The 18,131-nt window shown below is 39.4% G+C and overlaps 1 long non-coding RNA gene across 2 annotated transcripts in view; it reads right to left on the bottom strand.

The window, feature by feature from the left end:
- The window catches only part of LOC109285686 (uncharacterized), a 107,009-nt gene that overhangs the window by 61,855 nt on the left and 27,023 nt on the right, over positions 1-18,131 (bottom strand). For both annotated transcript variants that reach the window (XR_009455269.1, XR_009455268.1), the window contains exon 4: positions 1,615-1,744. This is a non-coding gene — a long non-coding RNA (uncharacterized LOC109285686). The remainder of the gene's footprint in view (positions 1-1,614; positions 1,745-18,131) is intronic.

Here is an 18,131-nt window from a genome sequence, read left to right as displayed (position 1 = left end):
ACCAGGTGTGGAGAGTCTTAAAAAAATTAAACTAAACTATCCCACTAAATGACCAACATGAGAATGCCTGGAGCCAAGTCAAAAATAGCTATTTCATTTTAAATTTCTACTCTACCCGAGTTCTGGAACAGATTTCATAAACTGACAAGAGCTATTGATCACACAATACCCCCAATACCATATTTAGTATCTTAATATAGTTTCAGAATCTAAAGCATCCTAAACTAATCAAGATGTTGACTTTCAAATGAGGTTCTCAACATACAATTGAGGGCAGGTCAGAAGCAATACTAACCTTTCAGGAAGCAGTTTGGTGGGGAATAGTCCAAAGTCTTGTTAATCTTACCTTGGTTACTGTCTTCAGGTTAGCTAGATCAGGTACACTTGTCATATACCTTTTTAGGAAAAGACGACATTTGGTGGTATTAATTGAGTCCTGTTATACAGCTCTAAAAAATCTGAATCGGAGGCATGTAATTTGTCTTGTATGACTCAAGTAAGGAACACTGCATGCCAGCATTGAAATGAAGTGTTGGATAAGTACGGTGGAGTGGATGCATCTGAAAGTTAAAGCAAAATCAACAGGAAAGAACTTAAGAGAGTGAACAACCTGGAAGATGGGTGATGGAGTGCACCCTCAGCAAGTTTGCAGATGACACCAAGTTGGGGAGTAGTAGATATACTGGTGGGTAGGGCTAGGGTTCAAAGGGACCTCAACAAATTTGAGGATTGGACTAAAGGAAATGTCATGAGGTTCAATAAGGACAAGTGCAAGTCCTGCACAATCCCATGCACTGGTACAGGCTGAAGACTGACTGGCTAAGTAGCAGCTCTGCAGAAAAGAACCTGGGAGTTACAGTGGACAATAAGCTCAGTATGAGCCAACAGTGTGCCCTTGTTGCAAAAAAAGGCTAATGACACACTGGGCTGCATTAGTAGGAGTGTTGCCAGCAGATCAAAGGAAGTGATTTTTCCCTTCTATTCATCACTGCTGCAGCCAAATCTGGAGTACAGTTTTGGGCCCCCACCCCCACTTCAGAAAGGTTGTGGACAAAAAGGAGAGAAGGCTAACAGGGGATTTAATAGCAGCATTCAACTACCTGAAGGGTGGTTCCAAAGAAGATGAAGCCACCTTGTTTTCAGCAGTGGCAGACGACAGAAGAAGGAACAATGGTCTCAAGTTGCAGCAAAGGAAGTTTAGGTTAGAGAAAACTTTAGTTTTAGGAAAAACTCTGTCACTAGAAGCGTAGTAAAGCATTGGAACAGATTACCTAGAGAGGCTGTAGAAGATCTATCCTCGGAGGTTTTTAAGACCTGACTAGACAAAGCCTTGGCTGGGATGATCTAGTGGTGATTGTCCTGCTTTGAACAGCGGGTTGGACTAGATGACCTCCTGAGATCCAACCCCAATTTTCAATGATTCTATGAGTCTATGAAATACTAATAAAGAATATTGTGGGTAGTATAATCACAGGCAAGATATTACATGGAAAAATAAAAATGAGAGTAATAGTAACACAGTTATCATAGGCTTATTAGACTGACCTCTTTCATACCTTAGAATTTTAACTTTTTAAAAGCATTAATCTGTATTGCTATTAAAACACAACTTACCTAGCCCAAGAACTCGTCTTTCTTTTAAATGATCAATGGGGATCTGCAGAAGGAAACTTGGTAAGCTTCTTCCTGAGGAATCTTCACCAGATCATTTCACTGCTGAGTGAGAAGGCTGACAGAATTTGCCCTGGAGCAAGAAACAGAGTTAGAGTTTAGAACCAAAAGACTTCCTAAACCTAGAATCCACCTGAATCCCAAGGTACCTATAGAATTCATCAACCTAGAAGGGTTCGTGAACCAACTTTAAAGTCCCCCCCCCCCCCATGTGGCCAGATCTAGGATTCTGAAAAAGAAGGCGCGAACCCCACTTTTGTTGCAACAGGTCTAGTTGGCTCCAAGTTGGAGAAAATCCAGGTGAGCCAAAATAGGTTTCTCACAGATGTGCCCCAATAAGAAGCCAGACTCCTCCTCCCTAAACTTGTGGCAGGAATTGAAGCAGAGGGGTTCAACTACACCTCTCCTCCCTCCAAACCCACCCCAGCCCCCTGACTGTTTGGCCATGTGGCTCTAATAATTTCTAGTAGCACCCCCATGCATTTATTGGGAGATTTCACAGACTGGAGAACCTGTGCAGAAAAGGGACTATATATCTAAGAGAGCTAGTGTAAAATGTTACACATAGCAAAATGTGGCTCCTTGAGCCAAACAACCCAAATAGAAAGTGCAGCTTATGAAGGAGGGTTGGCTCTTTTATTCCTTAATTCATAACATATTTATATAAACACTATTTCTAAATCATCCAGAGTGATGAGATCAATTTTAGGCCTGATCTGCTAAAGCCTTAATCTTCATTGTGCCAGTCGTCATACTGAAATCAATGGGATTACTCACATGCTTATAGTAAATCATGTACAGCAGTGCTTTGCCATAATGAGGCCTTTACGACAGTTTTCTTCAGAAAAGACAATGCTAAACAGCCTACAAAATGTCTGCGTACATTGAAGAATCTCTACTATAGGTAGGAGGAAACTTTATTTAACACTTCCTTTTACAGTTTCATAGCCTTTGTTAACATTTCTTTGACAACTTGGTGCCAGGATTAAAATATCTGTGGTTACGTAGCTCAGTTATAAGCAGAGGCAGTTAAAAGAAAATGCAAAGGGGAGGTCTTTCCTGATAAGAGAGGAAAGAAAGGATAGAGCTATACTGTAAAACAGCTGTACATACACATTACACATTACATGTACCACCAATAAAATTGGTCAGATAATCTGATCAGAGGCTGAAGTCTCCTGTTCTCAAGGAGTGAAAGACCTTTATCTTTGCAAGATTCCTTCTTAAGCAGCCACGTAGAATGTAGGATTCCATTTAGGAAATTGCATTTAACTGCATGTTTACCATGAGAACCTCTCCTAGGTAAGCACCAATAAACCTTTTAGTTAGGGTGTAGGATATGTATCATGCATCTGAGAGATACAAAGTCTTGAGCGTTGAGGGTTTGGTCTGTGTGAGCTATGGCCATTTTGCTTGCAGAAGGTTCAGCCATTTACTTTACTGCTTGCTTGTTTTTGCTGAAACCCTTTGGATAGTGCAAAACTTACCAACATTGCCTGGTTTCAGGGCAAAACTGAATGTCTCTTTCCAGATCAGCTGGTGAACCTGAGTTTGGACTCAGTTTGGAATCAGATTGAAAGGTGCAGTCTTGGACAGAATTTTTGCCTAAGTGGTAAAACTAGAAACTAGTAGATGGGAGCATTAAGGAGCATTAAGGAGAACAGGGAGTGGAAAGAGGCAACAAAGGAACACTAAGCTGGAGGGGCTATCGTGGAACAGGAGCAAACAGAAACTAAGAGAAAGAAAAAGGAAGAGGCAGCAACTTAGCCATAGTAGGCAGGACTAAGGGGTTTATGGAGCAAAGAAGTGGAAGGGAAGCAAGCAATAGATAGAATTTTAAATCTCTTTAGTTGTCTTCTCAAATTGAGCAATTCCTTTCCCAGGTCTTGCTTAAAATTCAGCGACAGTTTCAAGAGAAAGGTAAAAAAAGATTAAGCTCATTTTGGGTTGGGAAAGCTCCCAGGTTCATTGCAGACAGGTACAGGGGTTTTCTCCAGTAATTTGCATAGTACATCATTTCCAGTAAAATTTCATAGTACATAAAAAATGCGATGTTGAAGAAGATGAAGACTGAGGACACAAGGAAATGTTCTGAGTTTTTTTCACTGAGGTGTGAATAGGCTATGACCGGGCCAAACTCATTCTTGGGTCCTGCTTTCCAACTGCTAAATATAAATATTCTCACCAAATAAATGATCTTTTGTGCTTTTCTCTCTCTGTTGTACTCCTCACTGTTGTTGTCTACTAACAATTCAAGACTCCTCTCCTTTATCTTTTCTCATCATCTGATCTACCAAATGAATCCAATATCCACTCTTTTTGGCCTGGTCAGTATTTGATTTGCCTATTTTACTTGTCATTGTTTCTTTGATCAAGAATATTGGAGGTTCAGACTCACTAACATTTTCATCCACATTTCTCTCCTAAAATACAGAGACATACTTTGAATTCACTGCAAGGGGGAAAAACTAACACCTGTCACCCAAATCCATCTCTGAGTTTAGTGATATATTTCAGTCCTGTGTGTTTGACATGCAGTAAAACATCAGCATCTTACAGTACCGGATACTAATTAGAAAAAGAAATGTGTTAGATGTCAGGCCTCAAGAAAGCAAACTTAACATTCTGACAGCAGCTGGAGAGTGATAGCCATAATCAAGCACTGTCCCTGCCTAGATCTGTGCCAAACAAGCTCACTTTCTTCCAGCTAATTCTCCATCAGAGACGATCTTTTTCTACATTCCAAAGAAACATGTTGTCAGTTCCAACCTGCTGGCATTGCCAGAAATAAAACCACAGTTGATCCTATGCAGTAGGTCAGTAAAGTAATACATTATTTATGCTTCCAAGATCTGGAACAGGGAATCACTAATATTTATTTCCCCTTTTCCCAAACTATAGCATTTTTGTTATGCTTTTATTAAATGATAAGATTTTAAAGGTGGAAATATGTCTTTTTTAGAATTTCACACAAAGCTAATTTCAGGCATGCTGCCAGGCTGAAAGTTTGATATCATTTGGAAAACAAGATATATTAGAGCAGCTTTTGGGGGAAAGAAAATGCAGATGTCAGCCCAGTGACACAGAGTAATCTATTTGTTCAGTGCTTGTATTTTCCTACCAATTTTGTATTTTTCAAAAAGGACAATAAAAGAATTGTGCTCGCTGCTAATTAATGACAAGCTGGTAAAAGCATCTATCCATTGTTCCATTTATTTCTTCATTTCCAGCAGTTAACAGCCCTGTTCTGAAATGAATCAATGTCGTTTACACAATGCTGTCACCCCTATTGTTTCTTTATCATCCTTGCATTTTCATAAATTGGAGGTGTTAATCCCTTAATGGCTTCTCTCAGAGCTTTAAAATGTATGCAAAATGGTAATCCATCCCTAAACAATTCATGTTTACACAGGCACCCTCTTAAATATGTTTACTATCAAAATGAATCCTTTGTTTGGATATAACCCTATCTATGTGTTTTCTAAACACTGAATCATAGCAGGTATGCAGAGTGTAATTTTAATTAGCAACATTATCAAATAACACTATCTTTTTTGGAATAATACATGGTTATTTGCATTCACAGGTGAAAGACCTCATATTTTCCCATAAGAGCCATCGCTCGTGTCTTAGTTTGTATAGATGAAACGGAGTTTGTGTGTGTCAGGATTTGAGGAATCTCTAAGTTCCTGATATCCAAACCCATTGATGTCAAAAGGAAAGATGTCCATTGATCTCTGTGGGCTTTGTTTTCTGGCCTAAGTGAGCCACCTTATGTACTTTGTGTATCTTATGTAGTGGAGAAAAATAAAACATTTCGGCATTATATTTAAAGATTAGCAGGCTAGATTTGAACTGCTAAAAAGAAAGGAATAAGGAAGTAAGCATCTAAAAAAACCCCAACACACTAGAAACAAATCCTTCACAGCAGTTGAGATGAATGAATAGATTTCTGAGATATTGCCAGAAGTCATCCTTATGAAAAGATCCTCTCATGTTTAACAGGAAATGCTAACTTTTCTATTGCTTTATTAGGATCATCCTTTGGTAAAAAAGCGTTTTATGCCTGCCACAGAATTTGACAGGAAATTTAAAAAAAATAAAAGCCTGTAGACCTTGAACAGGTCACTAATGCCTCAGTTTCCCATCTGAGGAAAATGGGAATTTACTCCTCCTATTCTCCAATCTCCATCTCTTTCATTTACTCAGCTCAATGGCACTGCTCATATGTCTGAAGTTATTCCTATATGTAAGCTTTTGCAGGATGGAAGCCTAATACTCCAAATGTTTGGGACAGAGCCTGCTTCTGATTTTGTAGGCAAAGGGCATTCATACAATATGCCTGAACTCATTTGGGTTCTAAGCAATGTAGTCATAAAAATAAGCAATAATAGACAGGTTATTGTTCTCTATGATATACCATAGATTTGTAATAGTAAGGTTTCTAGAATCCTATTGGCTTTGTGGTTCTTGCATCAGATGGACTTTCCTGTTAGTGGAAGGGTCATCATCACACAGAATCTTCACATTTATATTCAAGATCCGGATTTAAACCATTTACAAAAATGGGTCTTTATATTTATATTATAGGACTTTGAACCTGGGCCAAAACAAATTGCACAGAAACAACTTTATATGCAGACAACGGGCTAGTTTTGTTGTTCCGGAATCAAAACACATTTTAAAATGATGTAGCTATTTCAAAAACTCAGAGGAAATATGTGGGAAAATGCATGTACTGTAATAAAACATAATATTTAAATTAAAAAAACAAACCTCTTAACTGTTGCTGATGTGGCTATGTTTAATTCCCTTTTGTTCCCTGTTAAGGACCGGATTCTACATTGCTTAGAAGTGATGCTGGATTTTTCTGATAAATGTGTAGTGAATATCCATGCTGCTTACAGGATGGATTCGTTAAGAGTGTTGAAACAGACTGAGAGAAGATCAAGGCTTGGCAGTGACCATAACATACTGCCGCACAGTCTACATTGGAGTGGAGCAGCTGCACCAACTTTGGCTGTGTTGCTTTTCCTTTATGCACTTGTTTTGAACTTCTGTTAATCACCCATTGTTCTAGGTGGGAGAGCCAAATTAGAGAACAGGGTGATCAAATACAGCTCCCATTGATCTAGTGAAGCAGGTCATTCAAAATAGCACTGCAGTAGAAAGCAACAAACAGGAAATAGAAACATGCAAAGAAAGACATACCAATGGAGGTGGGCAAAAAGGCACAATTTACAATTAACTGAGGGTAAACAGAAATTATTTTGTAATCTTCCCATCTGTAAAACATCTGACATGCGTAAACAATGGAGAGCTTCTGAACTCCCATTGGCAACAATGGAAGCTACGGATATTAAGGACCATTTTTCAGTGGAAAAAACTCATGTAGCATGGCAGATGAATAAACTCAGATTCCTATTATTTCTTTCCAATTCAAGAAGTTAAATAAAGTAACACCACCTTGAGTGCTCTGGTGATATTCCTTGGTATTCTCATAACAAAAATATTGTTGCTATAGGTTTACATTTTCTACATTTTTAACCAGTGATGAAGTATGTAATGAAGAAAGTCTTGTCTACTCATGGAAGTTGTTACCTTCAACTTTTGCTGAGGTCCTGCCCAACATGGCTATTTCTAAAGAATCTATTTATATTCACTAGAGTAAGAAAACTCATTGCTGTATTTCCTACCTAATTAAGTTTAGCAAGTTCTGCAAAATTTAGTGTTCCTCATGAGATTTCAAGCCTAATTTCCTTAAGCAAAGAGGTGTGGAATACGCTACACATACACATCCATCACACAGCACAATCCTGAGAACCATAGGAGGTCAGGAAATCATAGAAAATAGGGCTAGAAAAGACTTTGGGAGAACATCTTCCACTCCCTCTGCTAAACCCCCAAACCATTCCTGACTGTTGTTCAGCTATGTTGTTGTTCGAAACCTCCAGTAATAGGAATTCCACTACCTTCCTGTTCCACAGTTAACTAGCCTTATAGCTGGAAAGTTTTCCCTAATCTCTAACCTAGATTTCCTTTGCTGCAATCTAAGACTGTGACTTCGCCTATGCCCACTGAACATATAAAACAGGTCCTTCCTTTCTTCATTTCTCATTATGAATAAATTCACCTTCGAACTCTGTGAATATTTGGGAACCAGAACACATCCTTGGAAGGCAAGGAAGTGGCACTGCTGTCCAGTCCCAATGCTGCAGTTATTTTAGCGCATGGATTAAATGGCAATACCCCATGTGGGAACTTCGAGGACATTACACTGTATGACTATGGATCAGGTGTGCTCTCCATTCTGCATCCTGGTAACTTGCTCTGTGCAGGTTATTTGATCAAGACCCTTCCACAGGGTATTTGAAATGTCCATTTCTTTGACAGCAAAGCAATACAGATCTAAATTGGCATGAAATGTAAGCTAGCTGAATCTAACTAGGATGAGCTTGTCCTGATGTCATAGTAACAAAAGATGAACTATATAAATGAGCTGGATAAAATTATGTAATTTGAAAAAAAAGGAGGAGATTAACAGGTCTCCATTGGCAGATATTGGGATTGTTTCAAGGATGAATGAGTTGCATGCAAATTTGGAGGTGTTGCTCTCCAATGACAGGTGAACTGATACTATTGGGACTGCCCCCTAGTGAGTTATGCACCCCTTTAAACTGATAAAAAAGATAAAACCAAGTTACATCTATTTATAAAGTGAGGAACACTTGTGCTGTCATTTTGATAGGTAGGAGAGTGTTACTATTCTGCTGTACAGTCAGGTTCACTGTAAAATCCACAGCCTTTTTATGTGTAGTTTGGATGATTTCATGCTAGTTGAAATTTGTTAATAAGAACTGTTTGCTGAACTACAGCCACAAGAATTTGGAACTAATGGAAACAAAAAAGAACAAGGCAAATTTAGCCTCCAGGAATCCTCACACTTCCAAATGATAATCTCTGAAACAAACCAATAAAAACTAAATGTGCTGCCATGGTCCTGCCAGTTGAGAAGCTCTGACTGTAGGCTGGACATAGGATTGAAAATGCCTTCATTCCTCAGGGAGGACTAAACAGTATGTCCAGGCCTTGACATTAAGTTTCATACTACTGATTTCAACATAAGTTGCAAGACACATTAAAGCTTGCTCTTGTTTGTGGCTGCAGGTAAGATGTGAACCATGTTGGGCCTGATCCAAAGCATGCTGAAGTTGATGGCACTGGAGTTGACTTCTTTTGAATGAAAGCAAGGGCAGGCAAGCTGGACATGAACTAATAAAAGGGATAAAGGAGCCAGAGGCCATGCTGGCACAATTGACATAATTCTATTGATTTAAATGGAATTTGATCAGTTTAAACTACTTGAGGATCTGGCCCTACATCTTGTTTCTGTTTTATGCCTCTGAGCTTTTGATTGAAAAAATAAAGATTTCCCCTTATTTGACTTAATATGTGAGGCAATTCTTTCTAAAGCAAAGCAGACAGCAGCAGAAATAGTCACATAGGTCTATTGACTCTTAACTACTCTTCTTCTGCCAGATAATGACTTAGAATATACAATATTACTTACCAAAAGAGACCTGAACTATTTTGCAATATATGTTTTTCAAAGATATTACCTAAGAAAATTATACTTGAATAAGTCTGAGCTTTGAGTTTTGGCAAAGCAATCTGAGCCTGAATCCAATTCTGTTGCAAAGGCACATACTCCAATTGTTTTGATTTAATCAAATCTGGCTGTTAAATCTCTAATTCTAACGTCTTTTCAATCCTTGCTCAAATTGACACACATGTACTCTGCGACTGTGCATTATGTAGTTAACAACTTGTTATTTGGCCTATCAGTTGTTGAATATTCAGCCCGTTGCTGGAATTGTTCAAAATGTAAAACTACTTCTGCTTTTATCACTGCTGTCTCTCACTTCCTTCTTAGAGTTCATAGTTTTTACATAAATCAATTAAGAAAAATACAGTGATATTGTATTGCTATCTTCTTCTGAGGTTGAAGGTTTCCAGACTATCTTTGTGCTTAAAGGAGAAAAAGCACTCGGAGAAATATGAAGAAAATATATAATTCATCTTTCAGTGTTACCCTGCTATCAAATATACTTTATTTTTTTTTAATTCTTCATTTAACAATTTAAATATATAGCTTAAAAGTGCTCTATAAATTATTTTTTATATAACTGAAGAACTGAACACTCACATTTGCATATAATTACAGGATATTTCTTTCAGGGCCTTAAGATTAACTGGATTGCACATATTTTACTTAGTTTCTTGGTTGTATTTTTCAAAAGCAGTTGAACTTCAAGATGCTGAAGTTTAACATTAAAATATTTCTAATTAGCTGGAGAACATTATTTAACCCTTGGAGAGACAAAACTATCACTTGTTTCATGTGAAACGAAGTTTAGATTTTTAGATTCCTTACGGCTTAGATTTTTATAAATGCTTCTACAAATAGAACCTGTTTTTCTCATCTTTCATAATGAGCCTTGGAATTTTCAAGCAGGAGTATAAAAAGCGAAACCAGGCTATGTTATTATAAAGGACTTTTTTGTTGTCTAGAAGTAATAATCAAATCTCAGATAGACCACATTTAGCTATCTACACATACTTACTGGACAGAATAAATTGGGACTCTGTCAGCTGATTATTTCAGTAATCAAATATGCCTTTGATTAAATGAAACATTGCTGGAATATCAACGAAAGGAATAAAATAGAGGGTGTTTATTCATTTGTTACCAGCTACTTTTATTGGGAACATTTTCAATCATTCTTGTTCATATTAGTATTTCTTTTTGTTTATCTTTGAGAGCAGCTGTTATCCAGGGAGAAATCATCATTTCTCTATCATCTTGGCAAAGAAAAACAGTTGTGCTATTTGTTTAACAAATCCTCAGCCTCTCACAGATGAATGATCTACATAGGTTAAGTCACTTTGGTCATGATAAGTTTCATCTCATATCAAACTTAAATGGAAAACAGTTGCAATCACCTAAACAAATAACAGTGGTATGAACCTGACCTAAAACCTATTGGAAGCAACAGGCTTTGGACTAGACCTTAAGTGCATGAGAGATTTAAAGACCCATCATTTTTTGGTGATCTCATACCAACTCTGATAGGTTTGTGTGTTCCATATATGCTAGCCAATTTCTGGCCCACCCTCAGCTATGCCTTGAATTAAAACCTCAGATCTACTCTTATTTAGCTTTGATTAACATCATTAACCTGTCATACACTGAAGCAACTTACAGACCAAATTGGTAAGCCAATTTCAGCAAGCAACATAAAGCACAGAGCAGCTTGGATTGTCAGATAAACATGCCCAGAGGTGCAGTTAGGATGCTGAAATTATTAGGTGAGTGATAGGAAGCCAAAAAATCAGGGAGCCACTTGAGCAGAGAGTATAAACATAAATATCCAAAAGCATGCCACAGTGCATGTGTATTTTATGTTGATGTGCTAATACATTATCTGCTAAGGGTTTATTTAAACCATTTTTGTATTCCCAGCAATTCATTTATCTGCATAAGGAAGAGCCACTAACAGGACAGTTCCTTACAAACAAGCAGCCCTGTGTGTTTTCCACTGCTGTTTATAATCCTTCATGCTCATATCTATAATTCATGAGCTAACTGGTTCGTGAATGTTTCCATAAAGGTTGAGCAAAGTATGGTGCTGTTAACACTCGCGCTGTCATGCACAGAATCAAAATGTGCCCACTCTCATTCTATTCATCACAGCTCAAAGACATTTTGGCAATGATATTATCCAAATATTATTAAAACTTTGAACCCTGTCCCCATAAATTATAGCAAAATAGCTTCAGAGCCATTAGGCAAGAAGGATGTATGGGCTCCAGTTGCTTTGGAGTAATTATGTGCTTAAAAGGAAGCGTGGCTAAGCATTCTACCAGTAAAAAGAGAAAAGCTACGATCATTTGTTACTGCTTCAGTGCTATACACAGTACTGTTCACACAGGTCAAGCCAACCTTACAGCAGGACAATTATCTGCCTAGAGAGACCAAACATCTGTTATTAAGTACGCAGAGGCACCACTGCAACATGCTAGAAATCTTGTCCACTTCATTGGTTTGGCTTACGGTAATGTACTTCAAACACTTGGCTAACTCTGCACAACATCCCCCTTCTTATTGTTACTTCAACAGTTCAGCTTTGAAATATGCAGTACCTTCACTCCCCCATTACTTCCTTTAATATGTGCACAGCTGTTAAAGATGCTGGTGTAACTTTAGATGAGCCTCTCTCTGTCTTTCTTAAAATTTGTTTCATTACATTCTTGTGCATTTAGAAGAACAGTTACCAAGTGAGCAACATTGTAGAGATAAACTACAGTGCAAAAGCACAGGGTCACTTTGCTTTTGAAATTTAAAACACATCTTTCCTTGATTTCTACGTTTTAATCATTCACCAGGCTGTACAGATGGATAAGGGAGGTCATTTTGATTTTATGGTTATAAAATATTAAAAGAAGAAACCTGAACAGGAGCCTCTCTTTTCTGTTTATTTATTTCATTGGAGTTAAAGTAGAGTACATGGCAAAAGTTGGTGACAGAATAGCAATTGGGTACAGAGAGATGACTTGATTAGTACGCGAGATTGCTAAGTGCAAGTGCGACACCATGGAGAGATGCAGCCAAAGTCTATTCCAGGTGGATATTGTAAATCCATTCTTGGGTTTATTGATCGAAGGTTGATTGTTTTTCTGTGGTGAAAAATGTTAGTTAATGAAACCTGCACTTGCTGACAAACAGGTAGAAAATCCTCTCTCTCAGTTTGATAATTCAGCTGAATTAAGGAGGAGATTCTAACCTATACACAATTTGCTCTACTTTTAATAGATGTGCTGTTAACGGATAATACTTTTTTCCCTCTGATAGAATCTGCAGATGTAAGTGACACAGTCACTTTCACCGAGCACAGCAAGAACTCTAAAGGAGAGCAATGTGCTTGTGGCACAAATGTCAGGGTTAGAAATTAGATCTATCTTATCTGTCTTAGGTTTTTCTAAGGTGTCTATCACTGTATGGTAATCAAAGCTCTGGAGGAGATACTAGATGGAAGAGCTAGAGAATTTCAAGATCTTAAAAATATTTTTTTTCCTATGAGCCTCCATGGAAAACAAACCATCTTTGCATTTGTTCTTGTTACACATTCTCAGGAACTGCCACGCTTATTTTAACAGGAGCTTCCACAACCAGCAGATTTATGCCTGCCTCAAGTGTCACCTGTATACATTTTCTTTTAAAAAAAAATCTCAGATTCTGTGTCTGAAAAAAAAGGGCTCCCAACATATTAGGCTTGGTCCTGACAAGTACACATATGGAGTGTTGCATGCAGAGGTGGAAAGCTGAAAAGATGAGCTGGCCCAGTAATGGTGGGGAATTTGAACCTGTGTTAACGAGAGCACTCCTATATAGTCAATAACAGGGCTTATTCACAAGATGCACTTACTGCACATTAAACATTAAAAGTGGTCTAAAGTTGTGACCAAACAGAGATTCATGGCACAGAATGCTTTAAAAATGGTGGATCCTGCTATAACTTAACCCTGGATGGATGCAATACAGACTAAAGTGCTTGAGGCTAGAGAGCTTTATTGAACATTTGTACCACATCCCATTCTGAGTCAAGGTATATTGCATTCTGCCAGCATCCCAGGGGTCCCTTGCTGGACAGTTTGTTAGCCTTGGCCACTTCTTGCCTGTTCTGGTTGAGCACCAGCCCAGCCCTGCCCCTGGGATGTCATAGAGAGGAGACAGAAAAGGCTCTGCCTCTTCCCTGCATGGCCAGGCAGGGAGACTGGGGGTTGGCTGACAGCAGCCAGCTGGTTGGAGGCTGGGGCTGGGGAGAGGAGCCTGCTAGCCAGTCAGGGGTGGTCGGCTGCTTGGCTGGGCTCAGCATTCTCCCACAGCCTCCTGGGAGATGTGTGGGAGCATCTCCAGCCTGCTGGCCTCAGCCACTGCAGGAAGGCTCTGAGCCCGCCCCTCCAAACAGCGCATGCATGTTCCCTTTGGTTCCAACCTAATCTAGAGTGCTTTGAGGAAAGGGGTATACTTGAAGCACTTCTGCCTTGGGCTTTTTGAATGTCTGTACTTAGCCTGAATTATTCCTGCCTGGTAGCAGGAATAAGGCCTCAGAGAGAAAGAATGAGATCTCATTGGTAGAATGAGGAGGCCTCTTTAGCAATTCTCATCCACATAATGCACCCTTTGTAACATGCCTGCTTGGGAATAAGAGAACAGTTATGCAGGGGGCTTGAAATTAGTGAGGAGGGCTGTAGCTTGTGTCTAAGCTTTACATTCACTCATGCCTAACCTCAAAGGACTTGCAGGATCAAGACCATTGAAAAACATACTTATAAGGAAGTATTTCAAGTTAGTTTCTATTCCTTACAGCACATTTCTATCCATTCCCTCTGACAACACACACCCTCTTGTCACACATGTTCATCCTTCCCTTGCTATAGCAGATCCTGGGTAGGCCATGGTCAAATCTATAAACTATGGATATACCTGTCAAACAAAGGCCAAAACAGTTAATACCTAGCTCAGAAAAGGTATTCAGGATGAATCTTCAAATAGGTACACAGCAAAAGATGTTTGTTTTATTCTTGTAATAAGGTTTCAGTCTTATGAGTTCATGGACTGAATTCCAATTCATTGCCTACCTTTCTTTGAATTACGGCTGTAACTCTTACCAGTGATAAGGCTTTACAAGATGTTCATTATACTCACTTGGATAGCTTTAGAGGGTGGAAGGAACTGGAAGTTTCTGAATAAGCCCTGCAAAAGGATATATTTTGAAATCTACATATACACATTCTCCCTCATACAGAGGGTATAAGGGTATAATGATAAACAACCAAAATAACCCCCCAACCAATCAACAAACCAAACAAAAATACTCTTTAGGGAATTAATAGAATACTTAGGGAAGGCACATGAAATGTGCTCAGAAAATGAAGGAGAAAGCCTTCTTAAGGAACTGGGAAACACTGGATTGCTCCCTTCCACAGAAATCTAGAATCTGTCCAAGGATGGAAAACTTAAATAATTTTCATTTTACAAGAGAGTGGGAAGTGTGAGAGAGAGAAAATGAGAAAGTAAGGTCTCACCTCTTCTTTCAAACACATGCCCCTGCTAATGCTCCTTTGTCCATTAAAATTGTTGTCACTATACTGAAATGGATAAAAAACTGACATCTCTCAATCTCTTGAAGGTCCCAGCTGCATAGAGCTGCAAACCAAGAGATGAAGTTTTGGATTAGAAAGAGAGATGTCAGGGACAGCCGAAATAGCTTCAGGAAAGCTTCAGTGAGGTTGCATTTGTTTGATTGTATATAATTAAGAGGATTCAACAATGCAGACAGGTGGAACAAAATGCTGTTTTTATAAAGAGACATGCAAGTTGAGTAAGGGAAATAAGCCACTGGGATATCAGTAACTGGATGTATATAGTGGGAAAATGAGATCCTAACCATACTGAAAACATACCCGTAATAGCTTCAGTCTTGCTGAAACTTATTACTAGCAGGACTCTAGCATGATTTTCTTTGACTTTGATTCTCTCTTAGAAATAATCAAATTACATTTGATTCCTCAGGACACTTGCACTAAAGACCCTTTTATTTATTATATGTGGAAGTAGTGTCACATGCATGATTTCTAGTCAAAGAACTATGTCTAATTTATTGCTCTTATTCATGACACTGGATTCTACATGTTCAGCAACATTTTCTTCATTTAGCTCAGTCAGCAATTGCCAATCCCTTCAGATATGTTCTATGGGAAGTTGAAAAACTAAACCACCTTCTTTTTGCTCAGAACTTCAGGTAGGTTTCAAACATCATAGACCAAAAGCCATTCAGTTATACACCAAAGTAATTCTCAGAAGCTCCTGTATATATTTAATATATAAAGCATTAGCCCTTTCTACACATTTACACACTCGACTAAACTGGTTGTAATGACAGAAATAAATGTAAGTTGTTAGTAGATTGATACTATCAATATAAACTAAATTAATATTGAAATTTATATGAAAAACAGCTGTGAAAAGAGTTCTCAATGAAAATCCAGTTGATAACAGCATCCAGTTTATGCAATACTTATATTGTGGGGCTCAATAATGTTCATTATTTACTTAAGTATGTTTTTAACATTTAAACAACTGAAAATTTGGAAATAACAGGTGTTAAATATTCATATTTAGAAGCAAATGGCACTATAAAAATGCATACACCGCATTTACTTGAATACAAGACAAAGTTTTTCCCCCCAGCCAGCATGGGGAAAAAAGCTTCTCATCATACATTTGCATAAAAGGAAACCTCATTAAATACATTGTCTTTCATATAACTGCTGCCAGAAGTGGCATGTTCTTAATAATGGAAACCAACTACAAATATGTAGCCAGCACTGAGCATAACTATAAAATGCATGGCCCATATTGGGCAAACATACTGATGGGAACTTACCACAAGGACAGATTCATAGATTCATAGATGTTAGGGTCGGAAGGGACCTCAATAGATCATTGAGTCCGACCCCCTGCATAAGCAGGAAAGAGTGCTGGGTCTAGATGACCCCAGCTAGATACTCATCTAACCTCCTCTTGAAGACCCCAGGGTAGGGGAGAGCACCACCTCCCTTGGGAGCCCGTTCCAGACCTTGGCCACTCGAACTGTGAAGAAGTTCTTCCTAATGTCCAATCTAAATCTGCTCTCTGCTAGCTTGTGGCCATTGTTTCTTGTAACCCCCGGGGGCGCCTTGGTGAATAAATACTCACCAATTCCCTTCTGTGCCCCCGTGATGAACTTAAAGGCAGCCACAAGGTCGCCTCTCAACCTTCTCTTGCGGAGGCTGAAAAGGTCCAGTTTCTCTAGTCTCTCCTCGTAGGGCTTGGTCTGCAGGCCCTTGACCATACGAGTTGCCCTTCTCTGGACCCTCTCCAGGTTATTCGCATCCTTTTTGAAGTGTGGCGCCCAGAATTGCATGCAGTACTCCAACTGTGGTCTGACCAGCGCCCTATAGAGGGGAAGTATCACCTCCTTGGACCTATTCGTCATGCATCTGCTGATGCACGATAAAGTGCCATTGGCTTTTCTGATGGCTTCGTCACACTGCCAGCTCATGTTCATCTTGGAGTCCACTAGGACTCCAAGATCCCTTTCCACCTCTGTGCCACCCAGCAGGTCATTCCCTAGGCTGTAGGTGTGCTGGACATTTTTCCTCCCTAGGTGCAGCACTTTGCATTTCTCCTTGTTGAACTGCATCCTGTTGTTTTCTGCCCACTTGTCCAACCTATCCAGGTCTGCCTGCAGCTGTTCCCTGCCCTCCGGCATGTCCACTTCTCCCCATAGCTTTGTGTCATCTGCAAACTTGGACAGAGTACATTTGACTCCCTCGTCCAAGTCGCTGATGAAGACATTAAAGAGTATCGGTCCAAGGACCGAGCCCTGCGGGACCCCACTGCCCACACCCTTCCAGGTTGAGACCGACCCATCTACCACGACTCTTTGGGTGCGACCCTCTAGCCAATTCGCCACCCACCGGACTGTGCAGTCATCCATGTCACAGCCTCTTAACTTGTTCACCAGTATGGGGTGGGATACCGTATCGAAGGCCTTCCTGAAGTCTAAGTATACGACATCCACCCCTCCTCCTGTGTCCAGGCGTTTTGTAACCTGGTCATAGAAAGAGACTACTGCAGCCCATTTGAATAAGATATATGGTAGTGTCCATTGTGCTCAGTCCTCTCTTTTCCAAGTCATGGTGAGCCACACTACTCAATATATTTCAACTTCCTCTCCACTCCCACAACTGAGTTGAGTTTTTCCCCCCATTCCAAGTCATTCCTCTTTCTTCACCAGCCTTAACTGTTGGCATGAGGTGGTGTTGGACCAAGTTGCCCTGCGCCTCACCTGCATATATGTTTTTGAAAGATCCCAGGACTCATAACAAGAACACCTGTTCCAGTCATGAGTGGGGGTAATTAGCATATGAATCCTTTGTGGGAGGTATCTGGAGTATACACACATACTGAGCTGGGTTGAGGTGCAGGGTCACCATGGCTTGAAATGTTGTTGACTTTACTGGGGTTCAGGCCACTGAACTATATGGTAAATCATGAGCCTTTTTGCTCTGAACTAATACCATGCATAGTTTGTACTATATGTAAGTATGTATAAAAGTGCTGCTTAAAAGTGTGTTTTTGGAGTATCTGTACTAAAACTTGCAGCAGTTTCAAAAAAGGGTAACATGCATCAATTCTGGATGAATTAACTCTATGTGTACCTGTAGTAATTTGTCTACATGCAAATTACTACTTTCAAAGTAAATTTTTCCAAATTTGCCCCTCTGACAGTAAGCAGTGGGGGGAAGGGGCTGCAGGGGGTGGGGAAAGTTTGAGGGGCAGAAAACAGGGG

Source organism: Alligator mississippiensis, chromosome 10 (assembly GCF_030867095.1).
Source record: "Alligator mississippiensis isolate rAllMis1 chromosome 10, rAllMis1, whole genome shotgun sequence".
Taxonomy (NCBI): Eukaryota; Metazoa; Chordata; order Crocodylia; family Alligatoridae; genus Alligator; species Alligator mississippiensis.
The sequence above is the reverse complement of the archived record's forward strand: the minus strand, read 5'-3'. Positions and strand labels throughout refer to the sequence as shown.